Raw genomic sequence first — 13,064 nt, 5'->3', positions numbered from 1 at the left:
AGAGTGGGTTTTGGGATCAGCTGACAAGGATTCAAATTCTGGTTCACCCTCAGATGAATTGCTTGAAGCAAAATACCTCACTTCTCTGAGTTTCAAATGTTTCCTCTGTAAAATAAGGATTATGAAACCCTCCTCCCAGGGATATTTTTCATATTAACTGTGATAATGTCAGGAATCTAAATATCACAGCATTATACAGTTCTGCTAAATAAACAGAAATAATTATTATTTTATGAGAAAGATAAAAATTCACCCTGATTTTCTTTTTTGAGACAAGGTCTCGCCCTGTTGCCCAGGCAAGAGTGCAATGGTGTGATCACAGCTCACTGCAGCCTCAACCTCCTATGTTCAATTGATCCTCCCACCTCAGCCTCCCAAGTAGCTGGGACAACAGGCACATGCCACTAAGCCCAGTTAATTTCTTTTTGGTAGAGATAGGGTCTTGCTATATTGCCCAGGCTAGTCTCAAACTCCTGGGCTCAAGTGATTCTCCTGCCTCAGCCTCCGCCTCAGCCTCACAAACTGTGTATTGTAATCCTAAAAAAAAAAAAAAAAAAAAAAAAGTTACTGGATCATGTTCAGTATTTTATGTATTTTAGAAATTTAGACAAGGCCCCACCAATTCAATAAATGGCCTATTCACTGTTAATTCTGAAGGGCCGATGCCCAAATGAGACCATTTCCCTCTAGTTGTCTTGCTCCTTCTCTCTTTCTCAGTATCTCTGGTTAAGAAATCATCCATGATCTTTTAAGCATAGAAATGTAGAAAATATTTGAGTCCTTCTATCTTCTTTGTCTTATATACTGTAATCGGTTCAAAGTAAAAAGTCCCAAAATCACCATTCTCACGTCATCTCCCCTTAGGTCTGCTCCATTCACTCAGTAAATATTTCTGAGAACCTACTAAGTGCCAGGCATTTGAGTTAGATGGATGAAAAGATATTACTGTCTTCTCCTTATAAACTCACAAAGCAATGGGGAAAATAGATAAGTAGGTGGTCAATTATAATACATCGTGGTCATTTTTTAAAGCTTCACTTTCTAATGTTTTTTCTTTCTTGTTTGAAAAACAATGAAGTCGGTACAGGATTGCAAATTTATGCTAATAAGGAAATTAAGGAAAAGAAAAATAAGTGTAAGCAAAATAAGAGGAAGTCAAAAAATTAGTGTTCACAACATACATGTTTAACAGGTTACTCGTAGCCTGTAAATTGAGCACTGAGCTTCCTAGTTGCCAATGTGAAAAGAGAAAGAAGTTACAGGACAATTTGGTGTAGTCAGTAGGGAAGGAAGAGGAGAGTCGGGGAAGACATCCTATACAAGGTCATGTCTGAGATGAATCTCAAAGTACAAGCAGGAGCTATGCACATCAATAAGGCAGGGGTGGGTAATATAGGTGAACTTTATAGCATACTCAAAGGCCTAGAGACAAGGTAGAGCACAGCAGGCCCCAAGCTTGTGAGCAAAGCTTGGGGTTCTGTTTGCTTTTTACCATTTCTCTTTGCTTGACAGGATCAGGTTAGAACCAAATTGCATAATAAATCCTGCCAGAAATCTTCCCTTGCTGTTTCCACAGGAAATCATTTAAAAAGGTGAAATTCAGCCACAGCTACATCAGTTGCAAGAGGAAAGACATTCGGAAATTTTCCCTTTTCTTTTTGTTCCTGGTTTGGCAGAGAGAGAATACACGAAAATCGATTCAGAGGTAAATGCTCTGCTAATAGAAAAGCATTAACGATAAAAGTAGGTCACTGGCAGGGCCTTTCTACTCACCCCTGTGCTACCTGGATTACAGATACCCTTCATTACTGATACCAGCAGCTGCCTGGGGTCTGCATTGCCCATTTGCTACCCTGGATGTCCTCTGATCATGCCCCTGAAGCCCCCTGAACAAATGCCCAGTGCTGACCACGTGAAAGAGATATTCTTCACCTGACTTCTCATGTTCTATGCATTTTACCCCAACCAACCAAGCAACCAGCCAACCAGCCAATCAATCCAAGGTACTCACTGAGCATCCACTTTGTACTGGGCATTAAGCTGGAGCCAGGTCATGGAGAAGCTTGTAAGACTTATGTTGTGAGTCAGGCTCCCAGGGGAAAAGATTCTGACCAGAGATTCACATGCAGGGATTTTGCTGGGGAGTGGTTTTGAGAACAAAAGATATAAGGATGGGAAGGAAGCAAGCTGGACAAAGGGAGGAAGTAGGGAAAACTGCAGTGACAATAGAAGCTGCAGGTGATCTTATGTGGGGGCACTGGAGCTGGGGTGGCCCCTCAAAGATGTTCCAAATTGAAGCAAGGGAGGCAGGCTTGTGTGCCTCAACCCTGACCAGTTGTTGCATAGAATGAAGAGACATGACCTTGGATGGGGCAACACTCTTTCTAGGGAGGCAGTCAGCTATGAGTTATCAGCAGTCAGTGGACCAACAGGTATATATGCCTGCTGCATAGTAACAGACCAATGCACTGAGACAGCACGGTTTGCAGCAGAGAAAGAGTTTAATGATCACAGGGTGCCAAGCAAGGAGATGGAAGGAGACTCTCAAATCCATCTCCCCAAGGAATTCTGGGCTGGAGGTTTTAAGGGGATTATGGAGGCTGAGGGGCTGGAAATTTGGGGTCATTGACTGGTTGGGGCAAATAGAAGGAAATCATCAGGACATGGCAACTGCATTCCTTGGTGAATCAGCTTCTCATGGGGTCCTCTAGACCAGCTGACAACAGTAGTTTCACTGGTATGTAGGACCTGAAAGAATATCTCAAAGGGAAAACATAACATTTTATAATGTTGAAGTTGTTACCTGTAGAGTAGTTAAGGAGAACTATAATCTTGTAATAGGGTCTACATGATTCCAGGACAATAAGCACCAAACTACGAGGAAACAGGTCAGAGGGCAAACTAACCTCATGATTAAAGCTGAGTGTGCTGCAAACTTCGTCTACTATGTTTCTCCCTTTCTTTCTTCCCTGATTAATTTTATAAAGTTCACAGGGACGGCTTCATCTACACTCCCAGCCACTGGGGAAATAAATGTCTTAGTCTTGTAGGAAGGTCAGGGCAGCACACCACAACATCCACTGCGCCAAAGGAAGGAATTGAGATTTTATTCTCAGAATAAGGGGAATTTATTGCAATGGTTTAGGCAGGGGAGTTGCATGGTCTGACCATCACTGTGAAAGCATCACTCCCGCTGGGTGATGAAGTAGGGGTAAGCAAAGATGGCAGCAGGGAGACCAATAAGGAGGCTATCGGACACATCTCAACCAGAAGGATGGGGATGCAGTGGAAACAGACGAAGTGGATAGTTTAAAACAGCAGGACACAATGAATAACTGGCTGGGAGGGTGAGGAAGACTCTGGCTTGAGCACCTAATGGATCATGAGACAGTGGATGCCAAATGAAGTCTGGGTTTCAGGAGAAGGCTGCGCACTCAACGTGAAGCAGAGTGAGTCTGAGTTCCCTGGGAGATATCCCAGAGGAGATACGGCATCATTTGAGTGTGGCACTCAAAAGAAAAATTGAGGCTGGAGGTACAAAAGGAGGAAAATCTCCAGCTCAAAAATAATATCTGAGGCTATGGAGTCTTCCTAGCCAGAATGCATAGCTCGAAAACGAAAGACGGCCTATGAAAGAGCCCTGGAGAAACACAGTCTTTTGTGTTTTTGAGACAAGGTCTTGTTCTGTCACCCAGGCTGGAGTGCAGTGGCACAATTATGGCTTACTGCAGCCTTGACCTCCCAGGCTCAAGCAGTCCTCCCACCTTAGCCTCCTGAGTAGCTGGCACCACAGGTGCATGCCACCACTGAGGCCTCTCTATGTTGCCTAGGCTGGTCTCGAACTCCTGTTCTCAAGCAATCCTCCCACCTCCGCCTCTCAAAGTGCTAAGATTACAGGCAAAAGTCACCACACCTGGCCAAGAAACAGTTTTTAAGTAAAGAGCAGAAGAGTGGAAGCCAGGAAAACAGGCTGAGAAACATAAGCCTGTCAGTCAAACACCAGGAGAATGTGCTGATAATGGCACTTTCACGGAATGCTCTTTGTGCTGGTCACTATGCAATGAGACTTGCAAAGATTATTTTTATATTATTTGAAGTGGGTATAACTCCTGTCTTCTCCTTACAGTTGGAGAAACTGAGGCTTACACTGCTGGAGTAATTTGCTCAGGGTTGCACACTCAGTAGGAGGGGTGCAAGGCGTTGCTCTCAGACTTTCTGACTCCATATCAAATGGCCTCAACCACTCTAATTTACTGCTATACAGAAGTCAAGATGATGGGGAGTTTTTCAGGAAGGAAAGAATGGTCAAATCTGGAAAATTCTGCAAAGAGGAAGGACTACCATTTAATCCAGCAATCCCACTACTGGGTATCTACCCAAAAGAAAATAAGTCATATGAAAAAAGACACTTGCACACACATGTTTATAGCAGCACGATTTGCAATTGCAAAAATATGGAACCAACCTAAATGCACATCAACCAATGAATGGATAAAAAAAAAATGTGGTATATATACACCATGGAATACTACTCAACCATAAAAATAAACAAAATAATGGCACTTGCAGTACCTTGGATGAAGTTGGAGATTGTTATTCTAAGTGAAGCAATTCAGGAATGGAAAATCAAGTATCATACGTTCTCATAAGTGAGAGCTAAACTATGAGGATGCAAAGGCATAAGAATGATACGATGGACTTTGGGGACTCAGGGGGAAGGCAGGGAGTAGGGTGGGGAATAAAAGACTACACGCTGCATATCGTGTACACTGCTTGGGTGAGAGGTGAACCAAAATCTCAGAAATCACCACTAAAGAACTTTTCCATATAACCAAAAACCACCTGTTCCCCAAAAACTACTGAAATAATTTTTTTTTTAAAAAAGAAGGAGAATGACAGTTCCCATGCTCTTTTCAACAAGGAAGGCATTGGTGGATTAGTGGGAGTGCTTCTACTGAAATGATGGACATGAAAGCCAGACTGTGCTGGACCAAGATGGAATGATTAATTTCTCTGAGTGCACTGGGCATAAAGTTATGATGTGGAATTATCCACCTTACTAGGTTTTGCAGTCAACCTATGACTTTTTAAAAAAAATTATCTCTGTGTGACTATTTTGTTGACCATAGGGGTCCATATAAACCCTATTGGTTCATTTAAGAATGCTGGGTATCTACAGCGAGAATATGGATAGGCAAAATAGTTTAGGAGAGAATAAGTAATTTTAACAGAAGAAGGCAAAGTAATAGCTACATTTAACGCCATTGTTCTTAGGATATGGTCAAGGACTGGTCCACTCTCCAAAAGGATTTTATGATAACACTCAGGCTTCTTTTGTATTGATTTAACTGAGATATTGCTTTCTTTTTTCTTGAGTTTAGAGAAAATTCTTATTATGACAATAATAGTAATAATAATCACATTTATTGACTCAAGACATAATTCTAGAATTCCAATTATATGCTAAGCACTGGAGATCCCAGATAAATCAAAGTTCCTGTCCTGGGTGAACTCACTCTTGTTGGAGAGGAAGGAATATAAGCAAATATATGTGTTATTAAGTGATAAGGAATAATGAAGGTGGTGTGTGGTTTTAGTGGAGAGCTCAAAGAAGAAAGTGGAACCAATGTGATGGAAGGGGGAATGCTATATAGAGGAAGATTATTGAAAGAATGCACTTAAGCTGGCTCTTAAACAATGGAGAGAATGTGACACTCAGATGGAATGTGGGGAACATAATGCATTTGGGAGTCTCAGTAGTTCCACATGGTTGGAACCCAGAATTTTGTAAAGAAGCACCAGGAGAAGAAAAACAGAGAGGCATCTCCCCACAGGATACAACACTGCACAGCTTGCTAAGGTGCTTCACCTCCATTATGTAAATGGTTCTGCAAGGTATGGAGAAAGGAAACTTACATAGACTGAATTACCTTATATACTCCTGGCATTTGAGCTTTGAGGTTTTAAGTTATCCTATGTAAATCCAGCCACATGCCTGAGATGTGAGTACTAGTTACCATCTCTGCTTAAAGATTAGGGAAATTGGCCAGGCTCGGTGACTCACTCCTGTAATCCCAGAACTTTGGGAGGCCAAGGCGGGTGGATCACGAGATCAGGAGATCGAGACCATCCTGGCTAACACGGTGAAACCCCGTCTCTACTAAAAATACAAAAAATTAGCCGGGTGTGGTGGCGGGCAACTGTAATCCCAGCTACTCGGGAGGCTGAGGCAGGAGAATGGTGTGAACCCGGGAGGCGGAGCTCGCAGTGAGCCAAGATTGCACCACCGCACTCCAGCCTGGGTGACAGAGCGAGACACCGTCTCAAAATAAAAAAAAAATAAAAAAAAAAAAAAAGAATAGGGAAATTGAGACCCAGAGAAGATGACTTGTCCAAGGTCTGAACATGGAGTTTTTAACTCACGTCTATCTGACTCTCAAGTCTGTTCTCTTTTTATTACATGATCCTGCCTTTTTGCTATACCTAAACATTTTTAAATACAGGAGGGGATGCAGAATATTATATTCCTAAAGAGCATAGTGAATCATTCATGGAGCTATAGCTGGCCCCTCCTTGGCGCAGCATGATTTCAAAGCTCTTCTCTCCAGGCAGGCTGGTCTAGGAAAAAAAGTTACTTCCACGTTGACCTTTAATACAAATGAATGTGAATGATCAGGGAAGGGGAGGAAGCTAGATTTAAATTACTTCTTGAATATTGATTCTGAAAGCAGGAACTTGTGATGTGGACTTTTAATGATATGAACATATGAAAAATGCCAAGATCTTTTTATTTTATTAGATTAATTTTTTTTTAATATTTCCAAACAGATTTGCAACATAAAGTTTGCAGGCACAGAAAGAGAAAGGTTGGGCAGGGGTGTGAGACCCATTAAAACAATAAAACATTCCTGAAGTTATACCCAAGTTAGGGAGGAAGACTTGTTCTTTTATTCATTCATTCATTCATTTCCAACGTTAGTTCATTGTGAGTCCCTATAATCTGTGAGTCCTCCTATGCACCAGGCACCACTCAAAGCACTGAGGATCCCTCAGTGGACAGAATAGACAAAAGCCCTGCCCTGCAGAAGTTACATTCCAGTAGGAAACACCATGGAACTTCTGAAATGCTATGCCATAAATCTAAGTGGTGAACATGATATTTAATGAGGACTCAAGAGACCGGAATTCTATCTCCAGTCCTGTTGCTAACTAGCTTCTCTCTCAGTAAGACTACCTAACATTTCTATTTCTTCATTTCCTCATCTGTAAAGTGGGAACAATGCAACTTACACTTTCTGTTGCATGGAGTGGTCATGTGACTCAATCTGCTCAAAAAAAACCACAGACTGCTATGTTCCTAAGAACACCAAACAGGTAATAACTCCGAGCATTTACTACTCCTACTCCTGCTGCTGCTGCAGCTACTGACATTATTACGGCCATTGCTACTACTACTTCCACTGTTACTTCTGCTGCTGATGATGCTGTTACTGCTACCACTACCGCTGTTGCTGTTATGACTACCACTGTGTCTACAACTACTATTGCTGCCGTTACTCCTGCCAGCACTGTTTCTTCTTGCTCCTCTTCTACTACTACTGCTATTCTAATACTGCAACTAATGCTATTATTACTATTATTTCTACTATTACTATGACAATCACTGCTATTGCTATTTTTAGCACACTTTACTCTTGGCTTCCATGACACTCATTTCTTGGTTTTCTCTTACTTCTCCGGGTGCTCCCTCTCAGTTTCCCTCAATCCATCTTTCCTCCACCCCCAACCCTGGTACCCTTCCCTAGCACTCTGTGCTTTCCTTCAGATGATGTCAACAATTCCCTCTAAAATGCTATATTTTGATGAGTTCTCATAGGCATTTTCAGTCAAGATATTTTGAACATGACTTCTCCATGTTTTGGAAAAAACTCCTCTCCTGGAATCTACATTTGGGTGTCTCTCAGAAGCCTCAAACTCAATCTGACAAAAGCTGGACTCTTGCCCTCCCCTTCCAAATCTGCCCCCTCCCTTCCTGTATCTTCTGTCTTAGGAAATGAAACCATGACTTCCATCATCATCTCACAATAAACCTGGCAATTATGTCCGACACTCCCTTTCTCTTGTTCCCGAACACTCTCTCACTCACAAATTCCTATGGATTTTACCTTATAAATGTTTTTGATACTCTCAAAGCCCTGACTTCACCACTACATAATCTAGGCATATAACAAAATTACACTGGTACCCCATAAATTTATACAAATTTTTAAATATATTTCTTGAGCATGTGTACTTCTGTGCATCACCCCCTCAGCTCATGAGATTGTCTCCCATGTCACCAGGACCATTACTGTTGTTTCCTAACTTCCACTATTGCCCCCTTTAGTTAACTCTCCATTTTTAAAAGATCTTTCATGCTTTTTTTTTTGAGACAGGGTATTATTCTGTCACCCAGGCTGGAGTGCAGTGGGGTAATCATGGCTCACTGCAGCCTCGGCCTCCTGGGTTCAAGTGATCCTTCCAAGTCAGCCTCCCAAGTAGCTGGAAAGAGGTGTGCACCACCATGCCCAGCTATTTTTTTTTTAATATTTTTGTAGAGATGGGAGTCTCACTATGTTGCCCAGGCTTGGTATTCAACTCCTGGCTTCAAGCAGTCCTCCCACTTCAGCATTCCAAAGTGTTGGGATTACAGGCATGAACCACTGCACCCACCTATTTCATACCTTTTCTTTGTCTGTAAAATCAAGTTCAAAATCTACAACATGCCCCTCAGGGGCCGCCTGATTGTCTCCTTCTCCCCCTCCAGCTTCACCCTAGGATCTTTGTCTTCCCTCTTGCTTCAACCACGCATATCTGTCTCCTCTGTGAGCCAGATTCTTCCATCGCAAGGTCTTTCCACATGCTCTTTCCTCTGCCTGGAATATTCCTTTAGCCCCATCTCCCCAACCCACCCACAGGGCTCATACTCATCTTTCAAACTTCATCTTCACTGTCATTTCCTTCAACCTCCTACCTAGACTTGCTTCCCTTTGTCAATCTCAGAGCACCGATGGATTTTGCCTTGTAATTACCTGCATGAGTGAAATCATATTCAAAGACTGTCTCTCCTGATAGAACTTGAAGGTCAGGACACGCTTGTAATCCCAGTGCCAAGAATGGAGCCTGGCACAAAGCAGGTATTCAATGAATATGTATTGAGTGAACAAACAAGTAGATCATCACCATTGTTGTTATAGTCACTGCCCTCTGGAGATTTCAGTTCCCTCTTATGAGCATCCCATTCTGTGAGATTTTGTTTTGTTTATGAAATGTTCTGCTCTACTCCCTTGAACCTAGCAGGTTTCAATTTGGCTTTCCTTCCATTCTTCCCAGACTCATGTGGGACAGACCTTAATGCACGCATTTGGCTCTAATAAACTCAGTTCCAAGGTATTTGAACTTCCTGTTATTTTGGGGTGGCACTGTTACAAAAAGGGGAAAAATCACTGTCCTCTAACAATTATTATCACTGTTATTGCCATTTGAGCTAGAAGCCACCTAAGCAGCTTCTGAAAACATTTCAGATAAAGAACCTACAGTGTGCCTGAGTCTGTTTTTTATTTTTAAATTTTTCTCTGGAGCTTCCTGGACCCAATCACCCAGAGATGGTAGAAAGGCCCTGGTGAAACATACCAGCCCTGAGGTGCCTCATGACTGATAGATCTTTGCAGCTATGGGCCAGCTGTCATCTGCCAAGTGGCCTCCAAGGGCTCCTGCCAAGAAAGGAGAGGCTCGAGGGAGCAGGAATTGAAAATAACTTAGTTTACACAACACACATACACACACAGTCTTATCAATACCCTTGGCTCATTTCAGACGTTGAGCTGTAAATATCAAATCCTCAAGGGTATTTCAAAAATAATTGCATTAGAGCAGGTCTGTTGGGTCCATGCCCCTTAAAGATAAAATAAGCCTCACCCCATCATGTGCCCTCACCCATAAACAGATGACAGGGAACTCAATAGAAACTCAGTCTATATTTATACTGAAGCTCTGTTCTTCCTGATGAGACTCTCCATTACTCCAATAGGATTTTTCTTTCCTTTAAAAGTGACTCTTGGCTGAGCATGGTGACTCATGCCTGTAATCTCAACACTACTTTGGGAGGCCAAGGGGGGCAGATCACCAGAGGTCAGGAGTTCGAGACCAGCCTGGCCAAAATGATGAAACCCCTTCTCTACTAAAAATACAAAAATTAGCTGGGTGTGGAGGTGCACACCTGTAATCCCAGCTACTCTACTCTGGTAGCTGAGGCAGCAGAATCGCTTGAACTTGGGAGGCAGAGGTTTTAGTGAGCTGAGATTGCACCACTGCACTCCAGCCTGCGCAACAGAGCGAGAGTCTGCTTTAAAATAAATAAATAAATAAATAAATAAATAAATAAATAAATAAATAAAAATAAAAGTGACTCTTGGTCCTAGAATGTCTGGGAAATAGCAGGAAGATGGGCAGAACTTCCTCTAATCAGCCTTCCCTTTTGTGCACTCAGAACCATGATCCCGCTCCCAGTTCCCCTCGACCCCTGCTGAGGTGCCTGCTGCAAGTGGATCATGCTCTGTATTTTACAGACGTTGTCTTGGTTGCTGCCATCATAACCCCTCAGGGCCCAGGTCTCACAGTACCCTCCGACAGAGCTATCTAAGCCCCCAAAAGCCCCAGCTGTTTCCATACTTCCACCTCCCAACTCTTAGTCTCAACGATGCTTGCCTCCTCCTCTCAGCATCCCACATCAGATCCCAAGTTACTCAGGATTTATAGGACTCTCAGGAAAGCAGTGAATCACTCCCCCTTTCTCTACGTATTACTCAATCACAGGTTCCGGAACCAGTTACCAATCAAAGGAAGATACCAAATATCTCCAGCCGTTGTCTTGGGTGAGTAGGACTCAGCCAGGTTCTTCAGACAGTGTTGAGAACACAGACCAGTCAAGCTTGCATATTTTCTAAAGATTTACTGGACTCTCTGTACTTTCACAGAAGCAGACAATGGCCCTTCACCAGTAAGACCAAGAGAATAAGAAAAAATAACACAAGTTATGTATTGAATGTTTCCCAGTTTTCTAATCACTTCACAGGCCTTACCTTTCATTGAAATTTACAAGAGCCTGATGCGTTATGTGGTTGTTGTCCTCCTCATTGTTGCTGTTATTATTTTGCAAGGAGAAAGACTGAGGCTCAGAGTGTTTAATTAATTTGCCCTTCCACTGTCAGGCAAATGACAATGCTTTTTTGAAACACGTATCTGTGTTGATTCCAAAACCTGAGCTTTTAAAAGTATTAAAAATAACAAAAGCTGAATTTAATGATCACATTACTGAATGCTAGGCGCTAAGCTAAGCATTTAACATGCCTTCTATTCTTTCCCGTAATGATCCCACGAGGTAGGCATCAATATGCCCATTTTAGAGAAGAGGTCACTGAGGTCCAGAACAGCTAAGTATCTGGTCCAAGGACTTATGGCTGGTGAGTAGAGAAGCAGGGATTCCAGCCCAAGTCTTCTGACCTCGGAGTCTACTTACCCACAGCACTATGGGAACCTCTACAAAAGTTTCATGGAGGACCTCTGGCCCACAGAGAAGTATTATCTCAAAATGTTTCCCTATGCAGCCTCAATCCTCTGACCAAAACCCAACATCCTATTTTTTTAAATTCAAATCAATAGCAAGAGCAGAGACTGAGATTTGTATCTTTAAGATACAATTCAAAACTTTGTCTTATTCTTAAAACACGTGATAATACACAATCCCCTCCAGTGGAGCCACCTAAGCCCCCAGCTGCCCCAGCTACTTCCATACTTTCGTCTCCCAACTCTGAGTCTCAACAATGTTTGCCTCCTACATCAGATCCCAAGTTACTCAGGATTTATAGAACTCTCAGGAAAGCAGTGAATCTCTAACCCTTCCCCTACCTGTTCCTCAATCACAGGTTCTAGAACCATTTACCAATCAAAGGAAATACTAAATATCTCCAGCCTTCGTCTTGGGTGAATGAGAATCAGCCAGGCAGAGAGACGTCCTCCAGCAAGGAAGACCAGCTTGTGCCAAGGCCCAGCGGAGACAGACAGAATGGGGTATTTCCGGAGCTGCTTATACTTCAGCATGACACAGCCTGGTAAGTGGGCTGGGAGCATGTGGCCACTCCTTTGTGAAAGGGCAGGCTCTGAAAGGTGGATTCCCCTGGTGTCCCGTATCCTCGGATTTTGCACCACTCAGTGCATCCATTCCTGGGCAGCTGTCCTCAGTAGTACCCGGCACAGGCAACTGACCACTGTAGATCAAGACTGTTTCTCCAGAACTTGACTCATCTCAGCCTCAGAGCAAACCGTTTCTACATTTGTATAATGCTATTCACCAGAGGCCACTGGTCATGACAGCTGTGACATCTACCCCCATGTTCTTTTGGCTGACTGTCTGGTCAATTATTTTCATCTCAAAGCCCCATAATTTCCCAGGCTGGCATGGTAGCCAGGGCACAGGGTCAGGAATCATATATACCTAGGTTCTAGTCATGCATCTTTCCTTTACCAGCTGTGTGACCTAGGACATGTCACTTTGCTTCTCCAAAATCCAATTGCCTTACTGTTAACTGGGGATTATAAAGCCCTCCTTCCATAGTGTTGCTGTGAGGATTAAATATGCTAACCAAAGACCTGGTATGAAGAAGAGGTACCATGTGTGTCATTAAGCCCTTTTCCCCTACATAACCAAGTGCATAGTGCGTAGACGTAGTGAGACAGTGATTAGACCTTTTGAGCAAGGGAACTTCAAAGACAGCTCACAGTGTTGCCAGAACTCTCTGAATGGATTCATTTACAGAGAGACTGTAAAGAAAGCACACAAAGCCGTGAACTCAACCCTTCACTTGTCCCTGCTCTTCATATTCAAATGTTGGAAAGACAGGACAAGCTGGACCAACATGCAGGGAAAGGTGACCACAAAGCCAGGTGTGTGAAGGGAATGAGGAAGGGGATTGGGCAGGTGCTCAATGAAGAAAGACATCTCCACAGGGGCCAGCCCACCAACGACC

The 13,064-nt window shown here is 42.9% G+C and overlaps 2 long non-coding RNA genes across 6 annotated transcripts in view; one reads left to right on the top strand and one right to left on the bottom strand.

Annotated features, from left to right (window-relative positions):
- The window catches only part of LOC134757488 (uncharacterized), a 439,709-nt gene that overhangs the window by 348,453 nt on the left and 78,192 nt on the right, over positions 1-13,064 (bottom strand). The gene's annotated exons all lie outside the window — the stretch shown is intronic.
- On the top strand, positions 1,612-11,071 carry LOC109023654 (uncharacterized). The gene is made up of 5 exons (XR_002003085.4): positions 1,612-1,705; positions 7,272-7,374; positions 9,043-9,176; positions 10,855-10,913; positions 11,016-11,071. It is a non-coding gene; the product is annotated as an uncharacterized lncRNA (long non-coding RNA).

The sequence above is a fragment of the Gorilla gorilla genome, chromosome 18, assembly GCF_029281585.2.
Source record: "Gorilla gorilla gorilla isolate KB3781 chromosome 18, NHGRI_mGorGor1-v2.1_pri, whole genome shotgun sequence".
In the NCBI taxonomy this organism is placed as follows: domain Eukaryota; kingdom Metazoa; phylum Chordata; class Mammalia; order Primates; family Hominidae; genus Gorilla; species Gorilla gorilla.
The sequence above is the reverse complement of the archived record's forward strand: the minus strand, read 5'-3'. Positions and strand labels throughout refer to the sequence as shown.